The sequence below is a fragment of the Dendropsophus ebraccatus genome, chromosome 3 (assembly GCF_027789765.1).
Source record: "Dendropsophus ebraccatus isolate aDenEbr1 chromosome 3, aDenEbr1.pat, whole genome shotgun sequence".
Lineage (NCBI taxonomy): Eukaryota > Metazoa > Chordata > Amphibia > Anura > Hylidae > Dendropsophus > Dendropsophus ebraccatus.
Window position 1 is genome coordinate 17835496 of NC_091456.1, and position 22641 is coordinate 17858136.

Consider the following 22641-nt stretch of genomic DNA (forward strand, 5'->3'; position numbering starts at 1 on the left):
CACAGTGTGGGAGTGGATCAGTAATTATTTCTGCCCTTAGGATTTGTAAAGAAACCAAATTCAGAAAAAAAAAAGGATTTCCTGGCCGTCTCCACTGCGGCATTTAATCGAAACAAATTGAAATAATTAAAGTGTTGTAAACTCATCTATCAAAACTGAAATCTTTTATTCCTCTGTATATTTCAAGAAAGGGCCCTATTCCACCGGACGATTATCGTTCAGATTATCGTTAAATCGTTCCAATCTAAACAATAATCGTTCAGTTGAAATGCAGTTAACGATAAACGACACAACGAGAAATCGTTGATCGCTTTATAAGACCTGGACCTATCGTTGCTCGTTCGCAAAACGTTCGCAAATCGTTCGCATTGAATAAGACGTCGTTCGGTCGTTCGCTGTAATCGTCCGGTGGAATAGGGCCCAAAGTGTCTTTTTAAAGAGAACCTTTGGTCAGTGCAAAAAATTAAGTTAAGTTCAAACTAAATGGGAATCTGACTTGGGGAAGTCATTCACAACTTCACAATGGAAATTTATATTTCAGCTCCCCTACAAAGTCTCTAAATGTGTCAACCACCTAGAAGCATCCCGTAAGCTTCTCTATAGGTGGTACTATACCCCCTATAGACTCTCCAAAATTTATCCTCAATCATCACCAGTGTGCTGGAGATGTGGTAAACAAGTTGGAACTTTGCTCCACATTTGGTGGACATGCCCCATCTTACAGCCCCTGTGGACTCAAATCCACTCCAAACTTTCTGCAATCTTACCCTTCCCGGGTTGGGTGGGGACCGAAGGTGGCACCTCTCTCCCTGGGTTTGGAGGACTTCACTATGCCTCATTTAACCGTTACCTTTCATATCTTAACGGCTGCCAGAACAGCTATAGCTCTGCATTGGAAGTCATCTAAACTACCAGATGTTATGTCTATTATGACTACTGTGAAATATAACAGAACTATGGAAGGTCCCGTAGCACGCCGGACAGGTGTATATGAGGGATATTTGAAAAAATGGGAATCGTGGCCGGTGGATGCTTCGGTCCCAGCACTGTGACCTTGAAATGTACTGTTCCCAGGTATAGATGTTGGTGTATCACCATTAGGATTTCTGTCACTGGCGCCATACTTTCCCTTATTATTATACTTTGGTTTGGGTATAAGTAGCTGATCGTTTACTAGTTCTGTTCCCCCGCCCTCTCCTTTCCCTGGCCATCGGTCAACCTCTGCCCACTACCCCTCCCATCCTCCCTCTCTCCTCCCCCCCTCCCTTTCCTTTCCCTGGCCACCTATTAACCCCTGTCCTATACCTTCCCCCCCCCCCCCCACCCTCCTCCTTTTTCCCTTATCCCCACCCTTGTTATTGTAGTATGCACTGTTACACATTGGAATTTGAATTGTTAATTTTATTGGCTACGTGTCGGTAGTGGATGATTGATATGCATCAAGTATGTAACTTCTATGTTTCTCCTGTCTCTTTTACAAAAACAATAAAAAAAAAGTGTTATAAAAAAAAATTAAGTTAAGTTTTTGTAAAAATTTTATAGTAACAAGATTCCAACTGTTTTTTTTTTTTGTGTTTTTTTACTTTCTCGCTACAGTCTCTGTAATATAGGGGTTTGGATTGACTATCCTTTCAATGAATAATCAGTTAGGTGGAAACTTTATTGCAAGATGTGGTATGAATGCTAGGCTCAAGCTTCACTCCCTCTAGAAATCTTAGAACATTGACTGAGGATCTCTGCCAAACCAAACAATCTCTCAAAAAGAATTTCCCATTTCCCATTTGTAGACAGATGTTTCGGGCTATTGACTCGCTATTGGCCTATTGGTGCCGTCCTCAGATCATGACGCATAATGTTGTACTCATTTTGTGTTTCTTTTCCTCTTTTCTTAACACTGTCCTATTCTCTCTGCTCTGTTTATGGTTAAATCTGCCACCCTGTTTGTTTTGCCTTGGTGATTCTGTGACTGGCAGGTCTCTCCGACAGTCAGTGTGCCATGTTATCAGGTGTCTATGGTTGGAGCTCAGGGGGTTGGTTCAATCACCATCTAGATCGAACCCCTGACCTCCTATATAACATCCTCAGTGTATTAACCCCTCACTGGCTAATGAGTCTAGTTCCTCCTGGCAAGCCCAGCTCTCCCTAACATTTTCCTGTGTGTGACCTTTGGCTTTCTGCCCCCCTTGCATTTGCTCCCTGACTAGCCTTGCCTTCTGCCTGCCCTGACCACTTGCTACAGGACCTGACTATCTGGCTGCCTCCAATTCTTTGTACCTCTGCTGTCCTCCAGTTTTGACCTGGCTTCCTGACTCTGCTGTATTGTTTATTTGTCTAGTCTATATTCAGTGTACCACCATTTAAGTTAGGGACTGTCACTGTTGTTGTCCGCAGCTGCCTAGGTCTGATAGTGGCAAGTAGTCCACAGTGGCAAAGTTCTGCGTCCACAGTCTGTGTCTTACCCATCACTTCCCTGAGTATACCATCCAGTCGTTATAGTTGTACTTAGAACCTACTGTCTTATATTGTATTTTGAGGAACCATTTCATGCTACATTGGTCCTACCTGTACTGTGGAATTGGTTGGTTTGGTAAAAAATTCACCATGCGGCATGTGATTTAGGCTTATCATTTTAAATTTAGGGTTCCATAAATTTAAGTAAAAATTAAAAGTTAAGTTTTATTTCCCCTAATTTCCGTGACATGTTAACGTAATTTGGAAAACTTCTAGTATCAGTAGGCAGTGATTTGCATTGCTTTAATATAGCCTAAGGCCATTTCAAATGTGGTGGATTTGTTTCAGTTCCACATCTACCAGGTACAAATTACATTACAATGCATGTCAATGAGGCTTTCAAACCCATACGGGCAAACCCAATCTGGAGAGAATTTATTTAGTTCATGCTCTGGTGTTTCTATTTGACAGCATGCCTATTATGTTGCAGATTTACTGCGCATTTGACCCTTTACAATGCAAAGTTAAAATTTCTACAAATCCACAATTTAAGTAAATGGCATTTTTAAAGGGAAGCTGTCATGTGAAACATCAGTATGGAACTGATAGCAACGATTGCACAGACAGTAAAGTCACCTTTATTTTGTAGGTCAATGGATCCAAAATGTAAACAAATGCTTTTGTTTGACTAAATGTCACAAAGGTGAGGTTAGGACCAGTGTCGGACTGGGGTATCTAGTGCCCACCAGAGGAAATCTTCCCACCAATGAAGAACCAGTGAGAAACAAGATGTCAGTCATTGCTAGTTTAGCTTCTAAAGCTGGGGGCCCACCGGAGGATTCTCCGGTCCTCTGGTGGGCCAGTCCGGCACTGGTCAGGATACTGAAGTGCCTCGAGCTGCAGCACCTCTCCCCACTCCATTGCAATGCCCTGCAGTTTCAGCTATGCAGGCACCGTTCATTGGGGGAAGTCCACGTTGGAATTACAGTTTTCTAATGTACAAAAGTCACAAAATATATGTGACTTTGCACTTTTAATACACCCTGTATACCACTTTTGGGGGACTTAGTGTGAGGCTTTTATGACCTGGTAGATTTAATCTACCAATCTACAGGGAATCTGTCTGCTCTATATCATGCACCACAAAATAAGCTGGGACCATCACTATGGTTGGGGGACTGGACTGGAGGATTCTCCGGTGCATTGCATTGTATTGGTGTCTTTAAGAAACTGATACAATGCAATAGTCAAGGACTGGCTGGAGCGAGGGAACACTCACTTCCCTGCCCAGCCATCCGGTGTCTCCTCTATGATGCACACCAGTCTTCATACATGTAAGATGGGGCACATTTGATGCATATGATGAGTTTACCTTTATAGGTACATAGTGGAAAGGAACTTTGTCCCTTACAAATAGAGAATAGAGAAATTTACCGGCAGATCCAATAGTTTGAATTCTGAACCTAATATAAAACACAATAGAGGATAGCCTGACTACTATAGAGTCTGAATCTATTTCATGCTAGAAAGCATCTACACTTCCCACTGGATCAATTGACTCCTTCTACTGTGAAGAAATTCAAAATAAAAATGATTGGTATAATACACTGGAAAAAGGGTTATAGGAAGAGAAAAGCTATACATATATCTGAGAATATTTTTGGTTCTTGGCGAAACCCTCTAGTATTACCATCCAGCACACCTCTGTGATAGACTAAAGATATGAATGCTGTATAAATATGAAATAAGAGATGAAAAGAGAGCTATGTATGTATATGGGACTATACCTATAGCTGCACTGTGTGTAAATATGTTACAAAGTGTAATTTCGAAGGGTATTCTGTAATTTAAAGGGGTATTCTGAATATTCTTTTCTTACTAGCTGTGCTCACGGCACAGTTAAATAGCAAAAATGATATATACTTACCTTCCTTGCTTCCCTGTCATAGAAGTGTATGGAGGAAGTCCGTCTCATTCATTTACTCTACTGTATGTCTAGCTGTGTGTTATGCATGCACATAGACATGCGCAGTACACAGCCTCAGCCTCAGAATAATGGTGGCGCCATTTTAGAGAAGCCCACATCTTTTGAATGTAATGTGTTTGCCCAGATGTGTAATACATTCACTTCCGGGTGCACGCACCAATCAACAGGAAGGAGCAGAGGAGACCCAGCGTAAGCTGGGTATACTAATACTAGCCCCCCCCTCCTCCTCCTTCCCTATTGTAGAGTTCAGACTACTGGGTATGGCTGGTATTGATACATGTGTTGCTTAGTTTTAAGGAATACCTAATTACTAAAGGGAGGACGAAAGTAGAAGGAGAAGGAGAGGGTCTCTCCTACTCTGGACAGTTCCCGATATGGACAGAGGTGGCAGCAGAGAGCATGAAAGAACGCACCACTTCCTGCAGGACATACAGCAGCTGATAAGTACTGGAAGACTGGAGATTTATAAATAGAAGTCAATTACAAATCTATATAACTTTCTGACACCAGTTGATTAAAGAACAAATTATTTCTCCGGAGTACCCATTTAACTTCTTTACAAGTGAATTAATAGGCTGAAGCTAGAGTACATGGGGACTTGCATGAATTTTGCAGTCAACTTTATTCCTTCTAAAAAGAAAATCATATGCAAACCTGTGACTGGTGCTGGTCGGATAATTTTGTGATTGTGGAAGGCGATCCATGGAGAAAGGACAGAAGTCTAACTGAAATGACGAATCTCATGTACACAGCATTATATAGCCACAGACTCTCTATGTAACCTCAGTCCCTGTACAGATCTGCACTATGGACGCGGCTGTATTTGTCATTTATGGACGCGGCTGTATTTGTTATTAGGCATTCGTGGTCCGGTGTATAGGGCAGCAGTATTGAGGGGGGCAGCAATTCAATTTGGATGTACCTGCTGCCTCCATACTGTGGCCTGAAGAGCAAAAAGTCTATATCTCCCTTTGCTTGACTCCAAAGAGAAATTTCTCTGATGATTTGCAGCCACAGACGCTTATTATATTGCGGATTTCTGTCTGATTTCTGTGTATAACTTTCTGTGTATAGTGATGAATCTGCATCTGTATACCCAACCATAGGGACGTTTCGGTCCCATTTGACCCTTCTCAATCGATTATACTGTCAGTGGTACTGAGGAAGAAGAGAATGCAGTAGATGCCTCCGATCTAAGCAGGGTTGTATCAGGTCCCGGCATCTACTGCATTCTCTTCTTCCTCTGTACCACCGGCAGTATACCCGGTTGGGTATACTAACAACATATGAAAGAATTGTACACTAACATGAGTAGTATGTGCATGTATCTGAATTTTGCCTTTGAAAATGAATAAAAGACGTCTTGAATAACTAGAAACTTCGGAGTCGAGTGCAGTTGATATACACTTCCTATAGTTTACAATTATTCAACCGCCACCAAAAAACATTGTGCACGAATATAGTTAATATAAAACCACCATTTAAAGTGATGTTGTCACCCTCCGTACTCTAGTCAATATATACCTGTATAACAATTGTCTGTGTCTTCTTTCTTGCTCCAAAATTGCTTCATTTCATCAGTGGACAGTGTCACCTAGGCGGAGCTTCATGGCAGTTGAGCCCTCCCCCAATCTGAGAGATAGATAAAGCCCCGCCTAGTTGACTTTGTTAACCAATTAAATAAAGCCAGAGTAAGGTGTGTGTGTGTGGGGGGGGGGGGAGCTTATCACTATAACTTCTTAAATCCAAATCAGCTGTTAAATCTGAATAGAGTGTAATAAATGGCTGATAAATTTAGAAAGAGACATTTTCCTCTAATATATACTGAAAGGTTTGGTATATTTCCTAGCATTATTGATTTATGCAAATTTTCTTCAACGTGCCATGTCAATTTAACATTCCTGGACCATCCATAAGAGAGGCCAACAGAGGGTGGTCATAGGGGGCCAAACCGTCAGACCTTCACTCATCAGCAGACGGGGTCGGAGTCCCTTCACAATTTTTTTTTTTTGTACAGAATCTGACATTTTATCTGTGCACGGATGTAAATGTTTCCAATGCTTTCTGTCAAAAGCCGGGCATAATTGGGAGAGCGTCCGTGGGTCTGACAGCTGCTTTAAATCTCCTGGCTATGACCAGATTTACAGATCTGAACTGTGAAAATACATGTCAGTAGGCAATTATAGAATACATTATTATTATCAGCTGCCCACTACATTGCTTCCCTGTAGCCTTCAGTGGCATCTATAGGGTTTTATTTGCTTCTTATGATAATAATGCTTTTATTTGTATTGCACCAACTGATTTCACAGCAGTTTGTCAATTTTGGTCCCTGTCCCCATAATGGCTCATTATTAGAGATGAGGGAACCTGGAGCATGCTCAAGTCGATCCAAACCTGAACTTTCGGCATTTGACTAGCGGTGGCTGCTGAAGTTGGATAAAGCCCTAAGGCTATGTGGAAATCATGGATAAAGTCATTGGCTGTATCCATGTTTTCCAGACAACCTTAGAGCTTTATCCAAGTTCAGCAGCCCCAGCTAATCAAATACCGAACGTTCGGGTTCAGATCGACTCGAACCCGAACCCGGTTCGCTCATCTCTACTCATTTTCTAAATTGACCAATCTGTATGTTTTGGGTCAAATGCCATGCAAACACAGAGAGAACATACAAACTCTTTGCAGATGTTTCCCTTGGTGGGATTTGAGCCCTGGACCCCAGCGCTGCAAGACTAAAGTGCTAACCACTGAGCCACCATGCTGCCCATCTTTATTTGTAATAGTAATATAGTATTATTTGTAGTGCTGACATATATCTGTTCTGTCAACCTATAACCCAGGGTGTTGATCCAGAGCAAGGTAAAGAAAACCCATAAGGTAAAAGCCAAGTTTCCCCAAGCTCCACTCCAAAACTGTGCACTATATTCTTTGTGAGATCTTACTGGTCTGATTTGTTCAGTGGTAGAACTATTTATCAGTGTTGAACCTCATCTGCCACTTCTTAGCCTAAATCTCCAACGTTCCCAGATCCATTTGTAACAGTGTGCAGTCCACTATTGTATAAAAGGAATTGGCCGGCTTTACACAAGTTTAATTTCCTGTTGCTGTTGTATAGAAAACAAGCATCCTATACTTACCCGTTTGCACTCCCCTGGTTTCCTGTTGGGGTGTTGCTGATGTCCCCCACTGACTGCAGTGCCCTCACTTCCAAGACAGACTCAGGAGTGACACCTTGCTCAGCCAATCACTGACCAAGATGGGACAGCACGGCGTCCCGTCTGTCTTGGAAGTGAGGGCACTACAGTCAACGGACTACATCGGCGACAGGACACCGGGGGAGCATGGACAGGTAAGCATAAGATGTTTATGTTTATTTTTTTATATAGTATAGTATAATATAGTATATTAAAAGTTGTGCAACGCTGGACAACCTTTTTAACCTCTTTATTCAGTTTAGTATAATCGGGAAAAAAAAAAGTACAATCCCCCTCAAAGGTCATTAATAAATATGTTAGAGTGAGCAGGGCCAAAAACTGCCCCCAGTGGTACATCTCAGAGCATCTACCAGACCCATGGCAAGACCAGGAATTAAAGGGATATTTTCATGTGCCAATATGCCAAACCTTCAGCTCAGCATCACTGCGTCCCCTCTCACTTTCCTGTTTTAAGGGGGGGTGGGAGCAAGGACGGGACACCTCAGTGCTGAGCAGAGTCAGTTTTGCAGCGCTGTGCCGTCCTCTGAGATTACATACATATCTGGGGATAATCCACATGTCCTGGAGATGTGTGTGACCTCAGAGGGAGATATAGAAGGGCGGAAAGCTGCATACTTGCCGCTCTAACCTGACCACCAGAGTAACATCACAACCCGACGCTACTCTGGTGAACCTAAACCACAAGGTATCTACTATACAGGGAGAGAAAGAGGCCAAAAAGCAAAGCTTTGCAATTTTACTGGTACAAAGTATTTGCTTACGTTTGCATTCTATATCACCTAAGACAAGTTTGGGTGGTGAGAATACCTCTTTAATAAAACTGTTTGGAACCAGCCTTATACCTGGTGCTGCGGACTTCAATTATTAGATGGATAGGTGGCTATGTAATATAGCGAATCCTCCATTACATGGCCAGTGGTCCCCTCTAAGAACATGGCCAAATTATAGGCAAATTATATAATAAAGTAAAAAACAATAGTCGAGATACAGAGGTGATCCAGTCCCTAGGAAGGTTTCCCCATGCTGTGTTATATGTTTTATTACGCTTTGATGCCTTCTGTGTGCCCACTTCCATCTTAATTTTTCCAAAGTGTATGCTACACTACACAGGAATTATGTAAGATATAAGCCCAGCACTAAATAGGTGTAAGAAAAGCTAACTGCTCCCCCATGGAGACCTGTATATCACTCCAGTCACTTTCTTACAGGAGCCAAAGTCCCAAATCATCTGACGTTAGAAAGAAGAAAAACGATTTATGCATCGGGAAAAGTCCACTTGATAAATGTGTTTACCTTTCTTGGTCCCAACATGAAAAATTGTATAATTCAATTCGGAGCTCTGGAATCCCTTAAAAAGATCTTGTCACTTTGCAGGAAGCTTATCAGAACTTGAGGACATTACTTTTCTAATATGGTGTATTTTATAGAAGGCCATAAAACCTGTCATAGTAAGTATGTAAGGGGGTTAACCACTTGCTCAACCGTATACAGTTTCTGTGTTATTCCGTATCTGATGTGATCCTGTTGCTGTGTCCCCCTGGGGAATTGCCATTCTGTACTGCTCACTGCCCAGTCTTGCATAGTTATAACTTGTGGTTCACCAATAACACCACTGCCAGTCCATGGGCGCCAGATTTTATATAGAATTCCGATGCAAATGTGGTGACCACCAAGTGTGATGGAGGTACAGGTGTTTGTCAGCTCAGCCAGTGATGTTAGTGTTGTGATGCCATTGCTAGTCCAGCACACAGGTGTGATGTTGATACCTGTTTTTTGTATGACTGGCTGTGTTCCCCAAATGGTCGTTAACCGGTCGGGTTGTTGAGGGTCCCTCGGGTCACGGTAGTCCTAAGTGGTAACTGACCCACCCAGACTGTCGATACTGCCACCCACAAAAGGAGAAAAAATAACCCAAGGTGTGTGGTGGTGTGTTTATAGGTGCAGCCAGAGGATGACAGAGTCCCGGTAGTATAAAAATATAACAGCTTTACTGTAGGGCTTTTCAGTATAACAGTACACGGTTTACAGACAGTAATCTTGACACACTGGAGTGCTTGACCTTTGTGATTGGAGGAGGTGCTGGAGAGAAGTAAGAGAGGTAGTTGTAGCGGTGCTTGTAGAGTAGAAAGTAAAGGAGAAGAGTTTGCCAGAGGAGCCATAACCCAGTGTAGCTATATACTCTGCCGCAACCTGGATCTTTGTGAAACATTACTTGTACTTGTGTTTAGACTGTGTCTGACCTCCTTCTGCCCCCGATATTGTAGAACCCATCCCAGTAGGGTAGTACAAGCCCCAGCCGTGGTTATCTGGATATAGCTAGGTGTCTGAGGTTTCCCAGTTACCTGCACTATGCGATAGGATACGTAGGCCTTCTGTACTAGCTGCTTTGTCCTACTGAGGCTAGTTCCTCTCTTGTTCAGGATACTGCCCTGATCTTTTTAGACGTGTTCCTGACGTGGGTCAGGGTGTCCCTTGGTTAGTACTCTCCCTTAAGTGTGCTTTCAACTGCATAGTAGATATAGCGGCAGTAGTAAAAGAACTGTTGGTCTCTAACTACATCTGTTCACTTCAGCGACTAGACTAGACTGAACTGCTGTCCTTGATAGGGGTTCTGGCATAAGCCAGGCCCTGGCTTAGCTTCTGCAGGGACTGTTGTCTTTTTGTTTCCTTTCTTCCTGAGAATCAACAAAATCAGCGGCACTCGTGTCTTCATTTAGTATGATCATTTATTTGTGGCAAATCACCGACATACAACAGTGGGGTATAACACAGTGGTAGCAGGGGTGTTCCACAGGCGACGGCCCGTTTCGCACCTCACGCGCTTCTACTGGCCTGATGTAACAGGTCAGTTACATGGCCACCATTTAACGAAAGCTTTACTACAGGTGCATAGAAAAAGAGAAAAACACCAGTGGTGGGACACCACAAAAACACCTTAGTACATCTGGGTTAATACATACAGTACAAAAGAATTTGTGTCATCCGTAATGGATCATAATTTCCTTGCATACCAGTCCTTTTACACCTGCAGATTTTCTGCAATCCTCGGCCGCAAATGAGTGCTGATCTTTACACTGCATGACTAACCAAGCAGCCAGACAGCAAGAACGATCCCTGTATAGTCTGTGTGACCATTTAAATACACTGCTTAAAAAAATAAAATAAAGGGAACGCTCAAATAACACATCCTAGATCTGAATTAATAAAATATTCTCACACACAAAATTAAAGTGGAAAAACACACTCCAGGCTGATCCTACTTTGCTGTAATGTCCTTAAAACAAATCAAAATAAGGCTGAGTATTGTGTGTGGCCTCCACGTGCCTGTATGACCTCCCTACAATGGTCTCCTGAGGGATCTCCTCCCAGACGTGGACTAAAGCATCCGCCAAATCCTGGACGGTCTGTGGTGCAATGTGACGTCGGTGGATGGAGCGAGACATGATGTCCCTGATGTGCTCAATTGGATTTAGGTCTGGGGAACAGGCGAGACACACTCTGGTCTGGGGAACTGCTGACACACTCCAGCCACATGAGGTCTAGCATGGTCCTGCATTAGGAGAAACCCAGGGCCGCACAAGCATATGGTCTCACAAGGGGTCTGAGGATCTCATCTCGGTACATAATGGCATTGAGCCTGTTGTGTTTTAGTGATGTACTCCCTACCAGGTGGGTCTAGCGTCACTTAGGCACTTGTCTCGGTAGCCTGGTGTAGGACCCACCATGGACAGTTTGGCGCCTCACCAGCACGAACAAGGGATTAACCCAAGTGGTACAGGTGTGCGGGTGCGCACGAAAAGGCCAGAGTCCAATACTTAGAATCAAAAATAGAACGGTTTACTTGGAAGAAATACTGTTCAGTGCAATACAAAAGAACAATCTTGCGAGTTACTTAGGTGCTTGGAGTTGATGTAGTGACAAGGTGCTTTTAAGAAGAGAGCTTTGCAGGAGTAGAGGAGAGGGGGTGCCTGAGGGGCCTTGTCTAATGTAGAAGTGTACTCTGCCGGGAACAGTTTTAGGTGTGTAGAAGAGATATATAGAGAACACTCAACTCACGTATAGACTCTAGTCTGACCGCCTTTTGCCCTGCAGTTGCAAGCTACTCTTCTTAGGTGGGCCTTGTTATCAGGGCTAAGTAGACTCCGAGTCTGCTTACTCAGGTGAAATAAAGGTTTGGGGGCACATAGGGGAATGTGTGGCCCTCCAAAGAAATGCCACACCATTACTGACCCATTGCCAAACCGGTCATGTTGAAGGATGTTGCAGGTAGCAGATGACTGTCCACGGCATCTCCAGACTCTGTCACATGTGCTCAGTGTAAACTTGCTTTCATCTAGGAAAAGCACAGGGCACCAGTGGCGAATTTGCCAATCCTGGTGTTCTCTGGCAAACGCCAAGCGTCCTGCATGGGATTGGGCTGTGAGCACAACCCACATCTGTGGATGTCAGGCCCTCATACCATCCTTCAGGCCCCCACCTGCAGAACCTCCCTTAATTGAAAGTGTCTTGCTAATTGCCAGTTCATTACACCTGTTGTCTATTCCATTTGCATGTGATATTGATTGTCAATCAGTGTTGCTTCCTAATGGTCCTTTTACACGGAACGATTTATCGTTCGAATTTGCACGATAACGATCGAATTCGAACCATAATCGTACGTGTAAACGCAGCGAACGATCAAACGACGAGCGAGAAATCGTTCATTTTGATCTTTCAACATGTTCTCAAATTATCGTTGGTCGTTCGCAAAAAATTCGCAGATCGTTCAGTGTAAACAGTCTTTCAACGATTTCACCTATGTGTGAGATAGGCTTAAACGATCGCAAAAAGATCGCATAACGATTTTTCCGTACAATGTATCGTCCGTCTAAACGCTGATTGTTATAAAAAAAAAACATTGTTTATTCAAAATCGTTAATCGTGCGATCGGGCGAATTATCGCTCCCTGTAAAAGTACCATAAGGCTATGTTCACACTGCGTATTTCATACGCCGCCGGCTGAAACTACGGGCGTGGGAAAAATCAACATGCGAACCGCGAACATATGCCCGTAGTAGAGTTATGCTTCCCTAGCTTGTTTTGAAGCGATCTGAAACAGGTCATTTACTTGGAAATCTTCGCCCAGCCCAATAAAACTCACAGAACCTTTTGGATCGAAAAATCAAGTTCAATTTGGCTGAAATAAGTACTCCGTACGGGACCGCATGGAAATCCACGGCCGTGAGTTTCAACATTTCCGTCCTCAAACAATGGTCTTGTTCATTTTTCACGACGCCGCATAGGATCCGGCCATAAGCTCATACGTAGTGTGCACTGTGCGGGCATATATCGTATACTTTCAAGCGAACGCATCAACCTCAAAACTACGGGCGTATATTCGCGGTTCGCACTACGGCCGGACTCATACGTAGTGTGAACATAGCCCAAGGGTGCGTTTACACACACAGATTTATCTGACAGATTTTTTAAGCCAAAGCCAGGAGAAGCCTATAAACAGAGAACAGGTCATAAAGAAAAGACTGAGATTTCTCCTCTTTACAAATCCATTCCTGGCTTTGGCTTCAAAAATCTGTCAGATAAATCTGTCTGTGTAAACCCACCATAAGTGGACAGTTTAATTTCACAGAAGTTTGATTTACTTGGAGTTATATTGTGTTGTTTAGGTGTTCCCTTTATTTTTTTGAGCAGTGTATATACAGCCCAGCATACCATTATATATACAGCCCAGCATACCATTATATATATATATATATATACAGCCCAGCATACCATTATATATATACAGCCCAGCATACCATTATATATATACACAGCTCAGCATACCATTATATATATACACAGCTCAGCATACCATTATATATATACAGCCCAGCATACCATTATATATACAGCCCAGCATACCATTATATATACAGCCCAGCATACCATTATATATATATATATATATATATATACAGCCCCGCATACCTATATATATGTTTGCTTACCTCTCCGCCTGGTTGCACTGGTGACTTATATTAAGGCTGTCAGAAATCCCTACCCTGAAATCACCCTAACATAATAAGAGTGACATCCTTCTCAGTTCAGTTCTACAGAAGGCAGTAGGCATCACTTCTCCCCTTCTCCTTCCATTTGTACAGTGAACCTTTCCTTCCATCCCTGAACTGCACAGACACCTGGCTTTATGCTGTATACTGCTGTATACCGCTCTATAGACAATTATATAAGTGGAATGTTTTCTTTCTCTTTTCTCCCGGCTGCTTTCCTCTAACTCTACAGATCAAGGTCTTGAAGTTTATTTTACACCGCGATGGTAACAATCCTGATTTAACCTCAGCAGACTGCGATTTGCATTCATGCAGACGGATATAATATGGGAAGGGATCAAGGATTGTACAGCTGACTTATAAAAACAAAGCTATTACCCTGTCGTTCCTATAGAGGTAGTCAGGGCTTCTATAGGGAGCACAAATGATTTTTGACAGATGTCATTTTTCTTTCCTTTACAAAGCCCCGGTTCCTGACCTCGGGGGGTGTTACAGGGCTATTGAGCGACCTGGCACAGAGCTTCCTGTGGCACAATGTATTAATAGACTCTTCCTTGGTGCCTTGCGATGCCTGTGGCAGCTTAGTACTTAATGCAGCCGCTCATTGTATAAATAAGAGAAGTGTATCTGAGGCCACCGTGTTGTATTATTAAAAACTCCGCTCTTCTGTATAATTCTTTTGTCAAGATTCAGATAGCACGGGCATCTCCTTCAAAGGGCTGAGTTTGATTTAAATCACTGAATATTAGCCCTTTAAATGTTAAAGCGATACTGCTTAAAGGGGGACTCCAATGAACATTGTTTTCTTTCAGATCAACTGGTGTTTGAAAGGGCTAGAGATTTGTCATTTATTTTTATTTTTTGAATCTCAAGCCTTCCAGTACTTATCAGCTGCTGTATGTCCTACAGGAAGTGGTGTATTCTTTCCAGTCTGACACAGAGCTCTTTGCTGCCACCTCTGTCCATGTCAGAAAGTGTCCAGAGAAGCAGCAAATCCCCCAAACCTTTACAGCTCTCCAGACTAGGGATGGTCCAAAACTGCTGAGGTTCGGGTTCGTATGAACCCGAACGCTCGGCATCAGATTCCCGCTGTCTGCCCCCTCCGTGCAGCAGGTGGATACAGTGGGAGGACCACCTGGAAAACTGGGATACAGCCTATGGCTATGGCTGTATCCCAGGCGGTTCTCCCGCTGTATACACCCTCTCCACGGAGCGGCCAGACAGCGGGAATCATTTCCGAGAGTTCGGGTTCGTAAACCCGAACCGAACTCGGTTTGGACCATCCCTACTCCAGACTGGAAGGAATATACAACTTACTGCAGGACATACAGCAGCTGATAAGTACTGGAAGACAGTTTTTTTGTTGTTGTTGTTTAATGCAAGTAAAATACGAATCTCTGTCACTTTTTGGCACCAGTTGATTTGAAAAAGTTTTTTACTTCTATTTAAAAATTAAGAGTCTTGAATACTTATCAGCTGATGTATGTCCTGCTTGAAGTGGTGTATTCTTTTCAATCTTACACATTGCTCTCTGCTGCCACCCCTGTCAATGTCAGGAACTGTCCAGAGCAGGAGAGGTTTTCTATGGGGATTTGCTACTGCTCTGGACAGTTCCTGACATGGACAGAGGTGGCAGCAGAGAGCACTGTGTCAGACTGGAAAGAATACACCACTTCCTGCAGGACATACAGCAGCTGATACATACTGGAAGACTAGAGATTTTTAAATAGAAGTAAATTACAAATCTATATAACCTTCTGAAATCAGTGAATTTGAAAGAGAAAAGATTTGAGCTGTAATACCCCTTTAATACCCTTGTTTTCCAACCCTTAGGAATAAGATTTACCTCTGAAGAAAATGCTTTTTTTCTGAGATTTGCCTAAAATGTGATTTGTTAGAGATCAGCGGTTTCCTTGCTTATATTAAGTCGTTCGAAATGAGATTCTGTCATGTTTTAAAGTATTCTTTGCTTTCCTAAATTTGGGTGATTTGTTCTGTGAAGCTTTTATTTTATAAGAAAATGACTCAGACGGACCAGGAAATAAATAAAATACACCCAGTCAGGTTTAAATGGAGGGAAATCATTTCTAGCAGTCATATAGAGCTTATTGTTTATCCACAGGGGGGTACATAACACTCCATGGCACATTTATAACAATAGCTTATGGCTATGTTCAGACGCTGTAAGAGACCGGCCGTTCCGTGACCTGGCCGGTCACAGAACGGCCAGTCTCAGAAAAGATCATCCCGGCCGGTACTGCAGATGATCTTTAGCACCGCTGAGTTCTGATGCAGGCGCATCCGTGCGCACCCGCATCAGAAATCCCCACTGCACACTATGGAGTGAACGGCCGCAGCCACTCGCTCCATAGTGTGCACTGACCTGTCAGTTTCTCGCAGCGCCGGTAGGGATCCCGGCCAGAGTGTATACTATGTGTATACACTCCAGCCGGGATTCACTCAGCCTTCAGCACAAAGTAAGTTCCGTACTAATCACGGCCATTAACAAAACACAGTAATCACTGAACTCAGGGAGATCAGTGAAAAAATTCCAATGAAGTAGTCAATCAAGAGTCCACTGATGCCACCCAAAATTTAAATATGCAAAACAGCATTCCGTGGAGCCTCGGTTGTGAGTCTCAAAACACGTGATAGCCAGATATCTCTAGCCTGTTGCCACGGGGTGCCTCCATGATGGGGAGAGCACCACACCACCCTGATAGGTAGCCCCTTAAGTCCCACTCGGTTGCGAGAATTGGAACATAAATAGGGAAACACCAGGGTGGCCCCTTTTTGGCAATGTATTGCGATCATGACAAGGGCTTGCTGGATGGATGGAAGCCTGCTTTGGCAAGCCCTTCTCATGATCGCAATACTCGCACCTTGAGTTAGACGATGACAAAAAGGGGCCACCCTGGTGTTTCACTATTTATGTTCCAATACTCGTAAACCGAGTGGGACTTAAGGGGCTACCTATAAGGGTGGTGTGGTGCTCTCCCCATCATGGAGGCACACCGTGGCCATGGCCGGCGTTAGGGGGGGGCAAGCAGGGCAAATGCCCAGGGCCCCCATCCCCCAGGGGCCCCCTCCCGCAGTTCCAGTAGGAGAGGAGAGCACAGACAGCGTCCTGCAGCGTCTGGGAGTGATCCCTGGCTGCTGCCATCAGGGGTCACGCAGAGGCTGCAGGACGCAGGGCTGGTGTCTGCTCCGTGTGTGTAGCTCCCCCTCCCCCTCCCTCCAGCTCCTCTCTGCACGTGACTTCCTGCTCTGGTGTGGAGCTGTCGGGACGATGGAGGAGAGGGCTGCCGGGTGAGGATGACAGCCTGCTGCTGCTGCAAGGTACATGAGGGGGATGTACCACTACACCCAGCATGCTAGAGGGGGTAAGTATACTGTACATGTAGTGTGTAATGTGTATGAATGTAAGTGTATAATGCATGAATGCAGTGTGTGTTACATGTCCTGTGTATAGTGTGTGGACTGGATGGTTTGTATCTGTATAATGTGTTTTCATGAATGTGTGTGTGTGTGTGTATATATATATATATATAGCTGTGTGTGTGTATATATATATATATATATATATATATATATATATAGCTGTTTGTGATTGGGTGAATAAATCCTCACTATACACTACTGGAGTGCCGTCCTCGTGTTCAATTTTTTATATATATATATATATATATATATATATATATATATATATATATATATATATATATATAATGGTGTGTGTGTATATATATATATATATTATATATATATATATATATAATGGTGTGTGTGTATATATATATATATATATATTATATATATATATAAAATGGTGTGTGTGTGTGTGTATATATATATATATATATATATATATATATAATGGTGTGTGTATATATATATATATATATATATATATATATATATATATATATATATATATAATGGTGTGTGTGTATTAGCACTGCTGACTCCAAGTGTTGAGGTGAATAGACTGTATATAGGAGCTGCAGCCATTCTCTGGCCTCATCAGTCCTATGTAATTGCTGCAGGTGACCACTGAGGCCGCTGATTGGCTGCAGCTCCTATGTATATAAGGCAATACGGTGAGAAAAAAAAATAAGGTGGTATTCAGTCCTTAGGTGGTGGTCACTGTATGGCGGTAATATTGGTCTGTATATAGAGTCATTATGTGGCGGTCACTCTTTGGCATTAATATTGCTCTGTATATAGTGTATATATAGTCATTACTGCCATAGATTGACTACCACATAATGACACTATATACAGACCAATATTACCGCCATACAGTGACCACCACATAATGACTATATACACTATATACAGACCAATAGTACAGCCATAGAGTGATCGCCACATAATATTGGTCTGGATACAGAGTCATTATGCAGTGGTCAATCTATGGCGGTAATATTGGTCTGTATATAGTGTGTATATAGAGTTATGTGGCGGTCACTCTATGGCGGTAATATTGGTCTGTATATAGTGTGTATATAGAGTTATGTGGTGGTCACTGTATGGCAGTAATATTGGTCTGTATATAGAGTTATTATGTGGTGGTCAGTCTATGGCGGTAATATTGGTCTGTATATAGAGCCATTATGCGGTGGTCACTCTTTGGCAATAATATTGGTCTGTATAAAGTGTCATTATGCGGTGGTCACTCTTTGGCATTAATATTGGTCGGTATATAGTGTATATATAGTCATTACTGCCATAGATTGACCACCACATAATGATATTGCCAAATTGCCGCCATACAGTGACCACCACATAATGACTCTATATATAAACTATATACAGACCAAAAGTACAGCCATAGAGTTACAGACACATAATATTGGTCTGTATACAGTGTATATAGAGTCATTCATTATACAGTGGTCAGTCTATAGCGGTAATATTGGTCTGTATATAGTGTATATAAAGAGTCATGCGGTGGTCACTCTATGGCGGTAATATTGGTCTGTATATAGTGTATATAAAGTCATTATGGGGCGGTCACTTTATGGTGGTAATATTGGCCTATATATAGTGTGTTTTCTTCAATAACGGTATGGAGGTAATATTTGGTCCTGATTATAGTGATTTTTTTTATTTTATTTTTTTAATGCAATTCATATAAATAGTTCTTCTGTTTACACCACTAGCGGCAGTCCTGGCATGTAGTGGCAGTCCCATAATGTAGCGGCAGTCCCAGAATGTAGCGGCAGTCCCAGAATGTAGCGGCAGTCCTGCCATGTAGGGGCAGTCCCATAATGTAGGGGCAGTCCCATAATGTAGCGGCAGTCCCGGCATGTAGGGGCAGTCCCGGCATGTAGCGGCAGTCCCGACATGTAGCGGCAGTCCTGACATGTAGCGGCAGTCCCGACATGTAGCGGCAGTCCCGACATGTAGCGGCAGACCCATAATGTAGCTGCAGTCCTGACATGTAGCGGCAGTCCTGGCATATAGCGGCAGTCCCGGCATGTAACCTTCTGAACTGAGTAAGGGCCCTAATACATGGAGCGAAAATTGTCCGAATCAGGACGCTATCGCTCTGAGAGGACACTGGGGAACATGATCAGGTAGTATATATCACAGACAAGGCCTGAGGACACCGGGGAACATGATCAGGTAGTATATATCACAGACAAGGCCTGAGGACACCGGGGAACATGATCAGGTAGTATATATCACAGACAAGGCCTGAGGGCACCGGGGAACATGATCAGGTAGTATATATCACAGACATGGCCTGAGGACACCGGGGAACATGATCAGGTAGTATATATCACAGACAAGGCCTGAGGACACCGGGGGACCTTAATCAGGTAGTATATATCTTTATTGTTTACTATATACAGCAAGGATTGCACACACATCACTAATGATATACTGTATATAGGGGGGGAATTTATCAAACATGGTGTAAAATGAAACTTGCTCAGTTGCCCCTAGCAACCACTCAGATTCCACCTTTCATTACTCACATTCTAAGTAGGTGGAATCTGATTGGTTGCTAGGGGCAACTGAGCCAATTCTTCTTTACACCAGTTTGATAAATCTCCTCCATAGCTTTTGCTGCATCATAAAAGAGCCATGTAGTAGGCTCTCTAAGCGAGCTCCATTCTACCAGATTGGCGCTCGCTTCTGCGGAATATCAGGCCGTGTAATACGGCCTTAAAAGTGGCCGTATGCTTCCAATAACTGCTGGCTGAACAATCCTTCAGCTGACAATTATCTGTCCCATCCGGTCCCGTCCTCCCCATACACAGAAATTTGGCACATCTGAGTGTTCCTGTGTTCTCTATGAGAGGGGAAAGCCATAGCCATACAGATCTGATGCCGGCTTATCTCTCTGAGAACAAAGAGGTTGGGCGTTGATTTTCCATCAAGCTCGACCCCCTATGTCCACTGATATCATCTGTCAGAGGACTGTCCAGAGAGCCCCATACACCTTACGCTGATGGCCGAACCCACCAGGAGCAACAGGTACCACCAACAAAAGAGTAACATGTATGGGGACCTTAAATTGTTGCTAAAATATTTCAGCATTTGGGGCCCCACCTTTAACTTCGCCCAGGGCCACATCTAGTCTAAAACCGGCCCTGACCGTGGCAACAGGCTAGAGATATCTGGCTATCCCGTGTTTTGAGACTCACAACCGAGGCTCCACGGAATCTTGTTTTGCATATTTAAATTTTGGGGGGCATCAGTGGAGACTCTTGATTGAGTGCTTCATTGGAATTTTTTCACTGATCTTCTTGAGTTCAGTGATTGTTGTGTTTTGTTGGTTGATTTGTCATTGCCCCAACTAGCCAGAATCCTGCTCCACACTGACGAGGGGCAAATACCCCGAAACGGCTGTCTGTGGATGGAGACCTGCCTTGGCAAGCACATGTCATGATCGCAATACTCACACCTTAAGTTAGACGTTGACAAAAAGGGGTCACCCTGTTGTTTCCCTATTTATGTTCCAATACTCGCAACCGAGTGGGACTTAAGGGGCTATTTATCAGGGTGGTGTGGTGCTCTCCCCATCATGGAGGCACCCCGTGGCAACAGGCTAGAGATATCTGGCTATCCCGTGTTTTGAGACTCGCAACCGAGGCTCCACGGACTCTTGTTTTAGATATTTAAATCAGGGGCGTTGCAACAACGGCCGTGATTACTGTGGAACTTACGTTGTGTGAACATGGCCTATAGGATTACTGTGGATGCTGTGTATATTGCTTATCAACAAATATATGTGAAATAATTTGATATATCAAGTGGCTGTGGCAGTCATGTCAAACTCTCGCCCACGGTGCCATTATTTTTGGCCCGCCAGGCAATCCACAGATTGAATTGTATCTGGCCCACCGACATCGCATTATATTATAATATGGGTGGTCCGGACAGCCGCTATAATCTTGTAGGCCACAGGCAGTTTTTAGCCTGCAGCCTAGGAGTATGTGAGCGCTTTACCGACTCCGGCAGCGCAGTGACGCCATCGCACACGTCCTGTGCTGGGTGCCTCCCATGACTTCTGGGACACAGAAAAGGGTGAGTCCAAGCTAATGGGGTAAGTATGAGGGGCTATATCCAGGGGTAGGGTGGGTTCGAGGGGGCGTCCACGGGTGACAGGTTCCCTTTAACAATTGTTCTAGGTTCTGGCTACTATATAAAAGACTATGGGGCAGGGCTTCGGAACTTCGGGAAATCTGCTCATCTCTAACTATTGGGGAGGGCTGGTTACTATATGGGACACTTGGGGGCTGGCTACTATTTAGACACTATTAGGAGCGCTGGCTAATATGTGGGGCAGTTGGGCAGTTTTGGTTGGGTTTACTACTACATGGGGCAATACTGGGGGGGGGGGGGTTGGCTATTACATGGGTTTGGGTTTAATCATATCATAGAAATCTATCATGTCATTTATCATAGTGCACAGGGCTGGGAGACGCACACCACTGACAGTACCAGGACCGCCGCATGCGCTTTTTAATAATTATTAAAGTTGGCCCGCGACTTTGACCAATTTTTTAATTTTGGCCCACTGAGTATTTGGGACTTCTATGTAATATCTCTCCTTTAGAGGGTTGCTGCACTCCAGATATCTAATGGAGATTCCCCTGTATTAATGAAGATTACCCGTAAATGGTATGTTTGGTTCCGTTCCCCCCCCCCCCCCCCAAACCAGACTATTCTATTTAACCCCTTCATATCACAGTCTTTTTTTTTATACATACAGACCCATATGGGGTTGTATTTTTTGCGACACCGATTGTACTTTGTAGTGACATGCTTCATTTATTTAAAACCTTTTTTTTAATAACCTTTTGTAGCCCCCCAGAGGACTTCTATGAGCAATGCCTATGATTGCTCATCGGGATGAATGCAATACATATGTCCAGCATTCATCCATTGAATCTGCACTCGATTGTTAGAGGCCACTTACAATCACTGAATACAGGCAGCCCCAGAGGCATAGCTGGCTGTAGAATGGATCAGCTCCTCACAATATCTCTGTACAGAGCTGATCTGGCCACTGGACGACCAATGAAAGGTATTCCAGGCCATTTAAATTCCACTGTCAGGTTTTCTGCACAGAAGGACCCATTCTATATGTGGGCTGCTACATAGGGGAGCCTATACAAAATGGGGACTGCTATACAAATGGGACCTAAACCTTGGACATGCACAGTGTCCGTCGATTGTTAAAGCATGACCTAAAATCCCAATAACGGTAGCGATGGTCTCTCCTATGGGCCTAAAGATCATCCGGGCACCCCCTCCCGCAGCTCCATGCTCGACGTCTGTGGGTGTAATAGCACAGACAGCAAGCGAGGAACGAGGAGTACACAATAGCGTACCTGACAGGTCGGCGCTCGCTTGCTATGAAATATCGGGCCGTGTAATACGGCCATAACCCAATGTCTAAAATTGCCCAGTATTGTCTAGT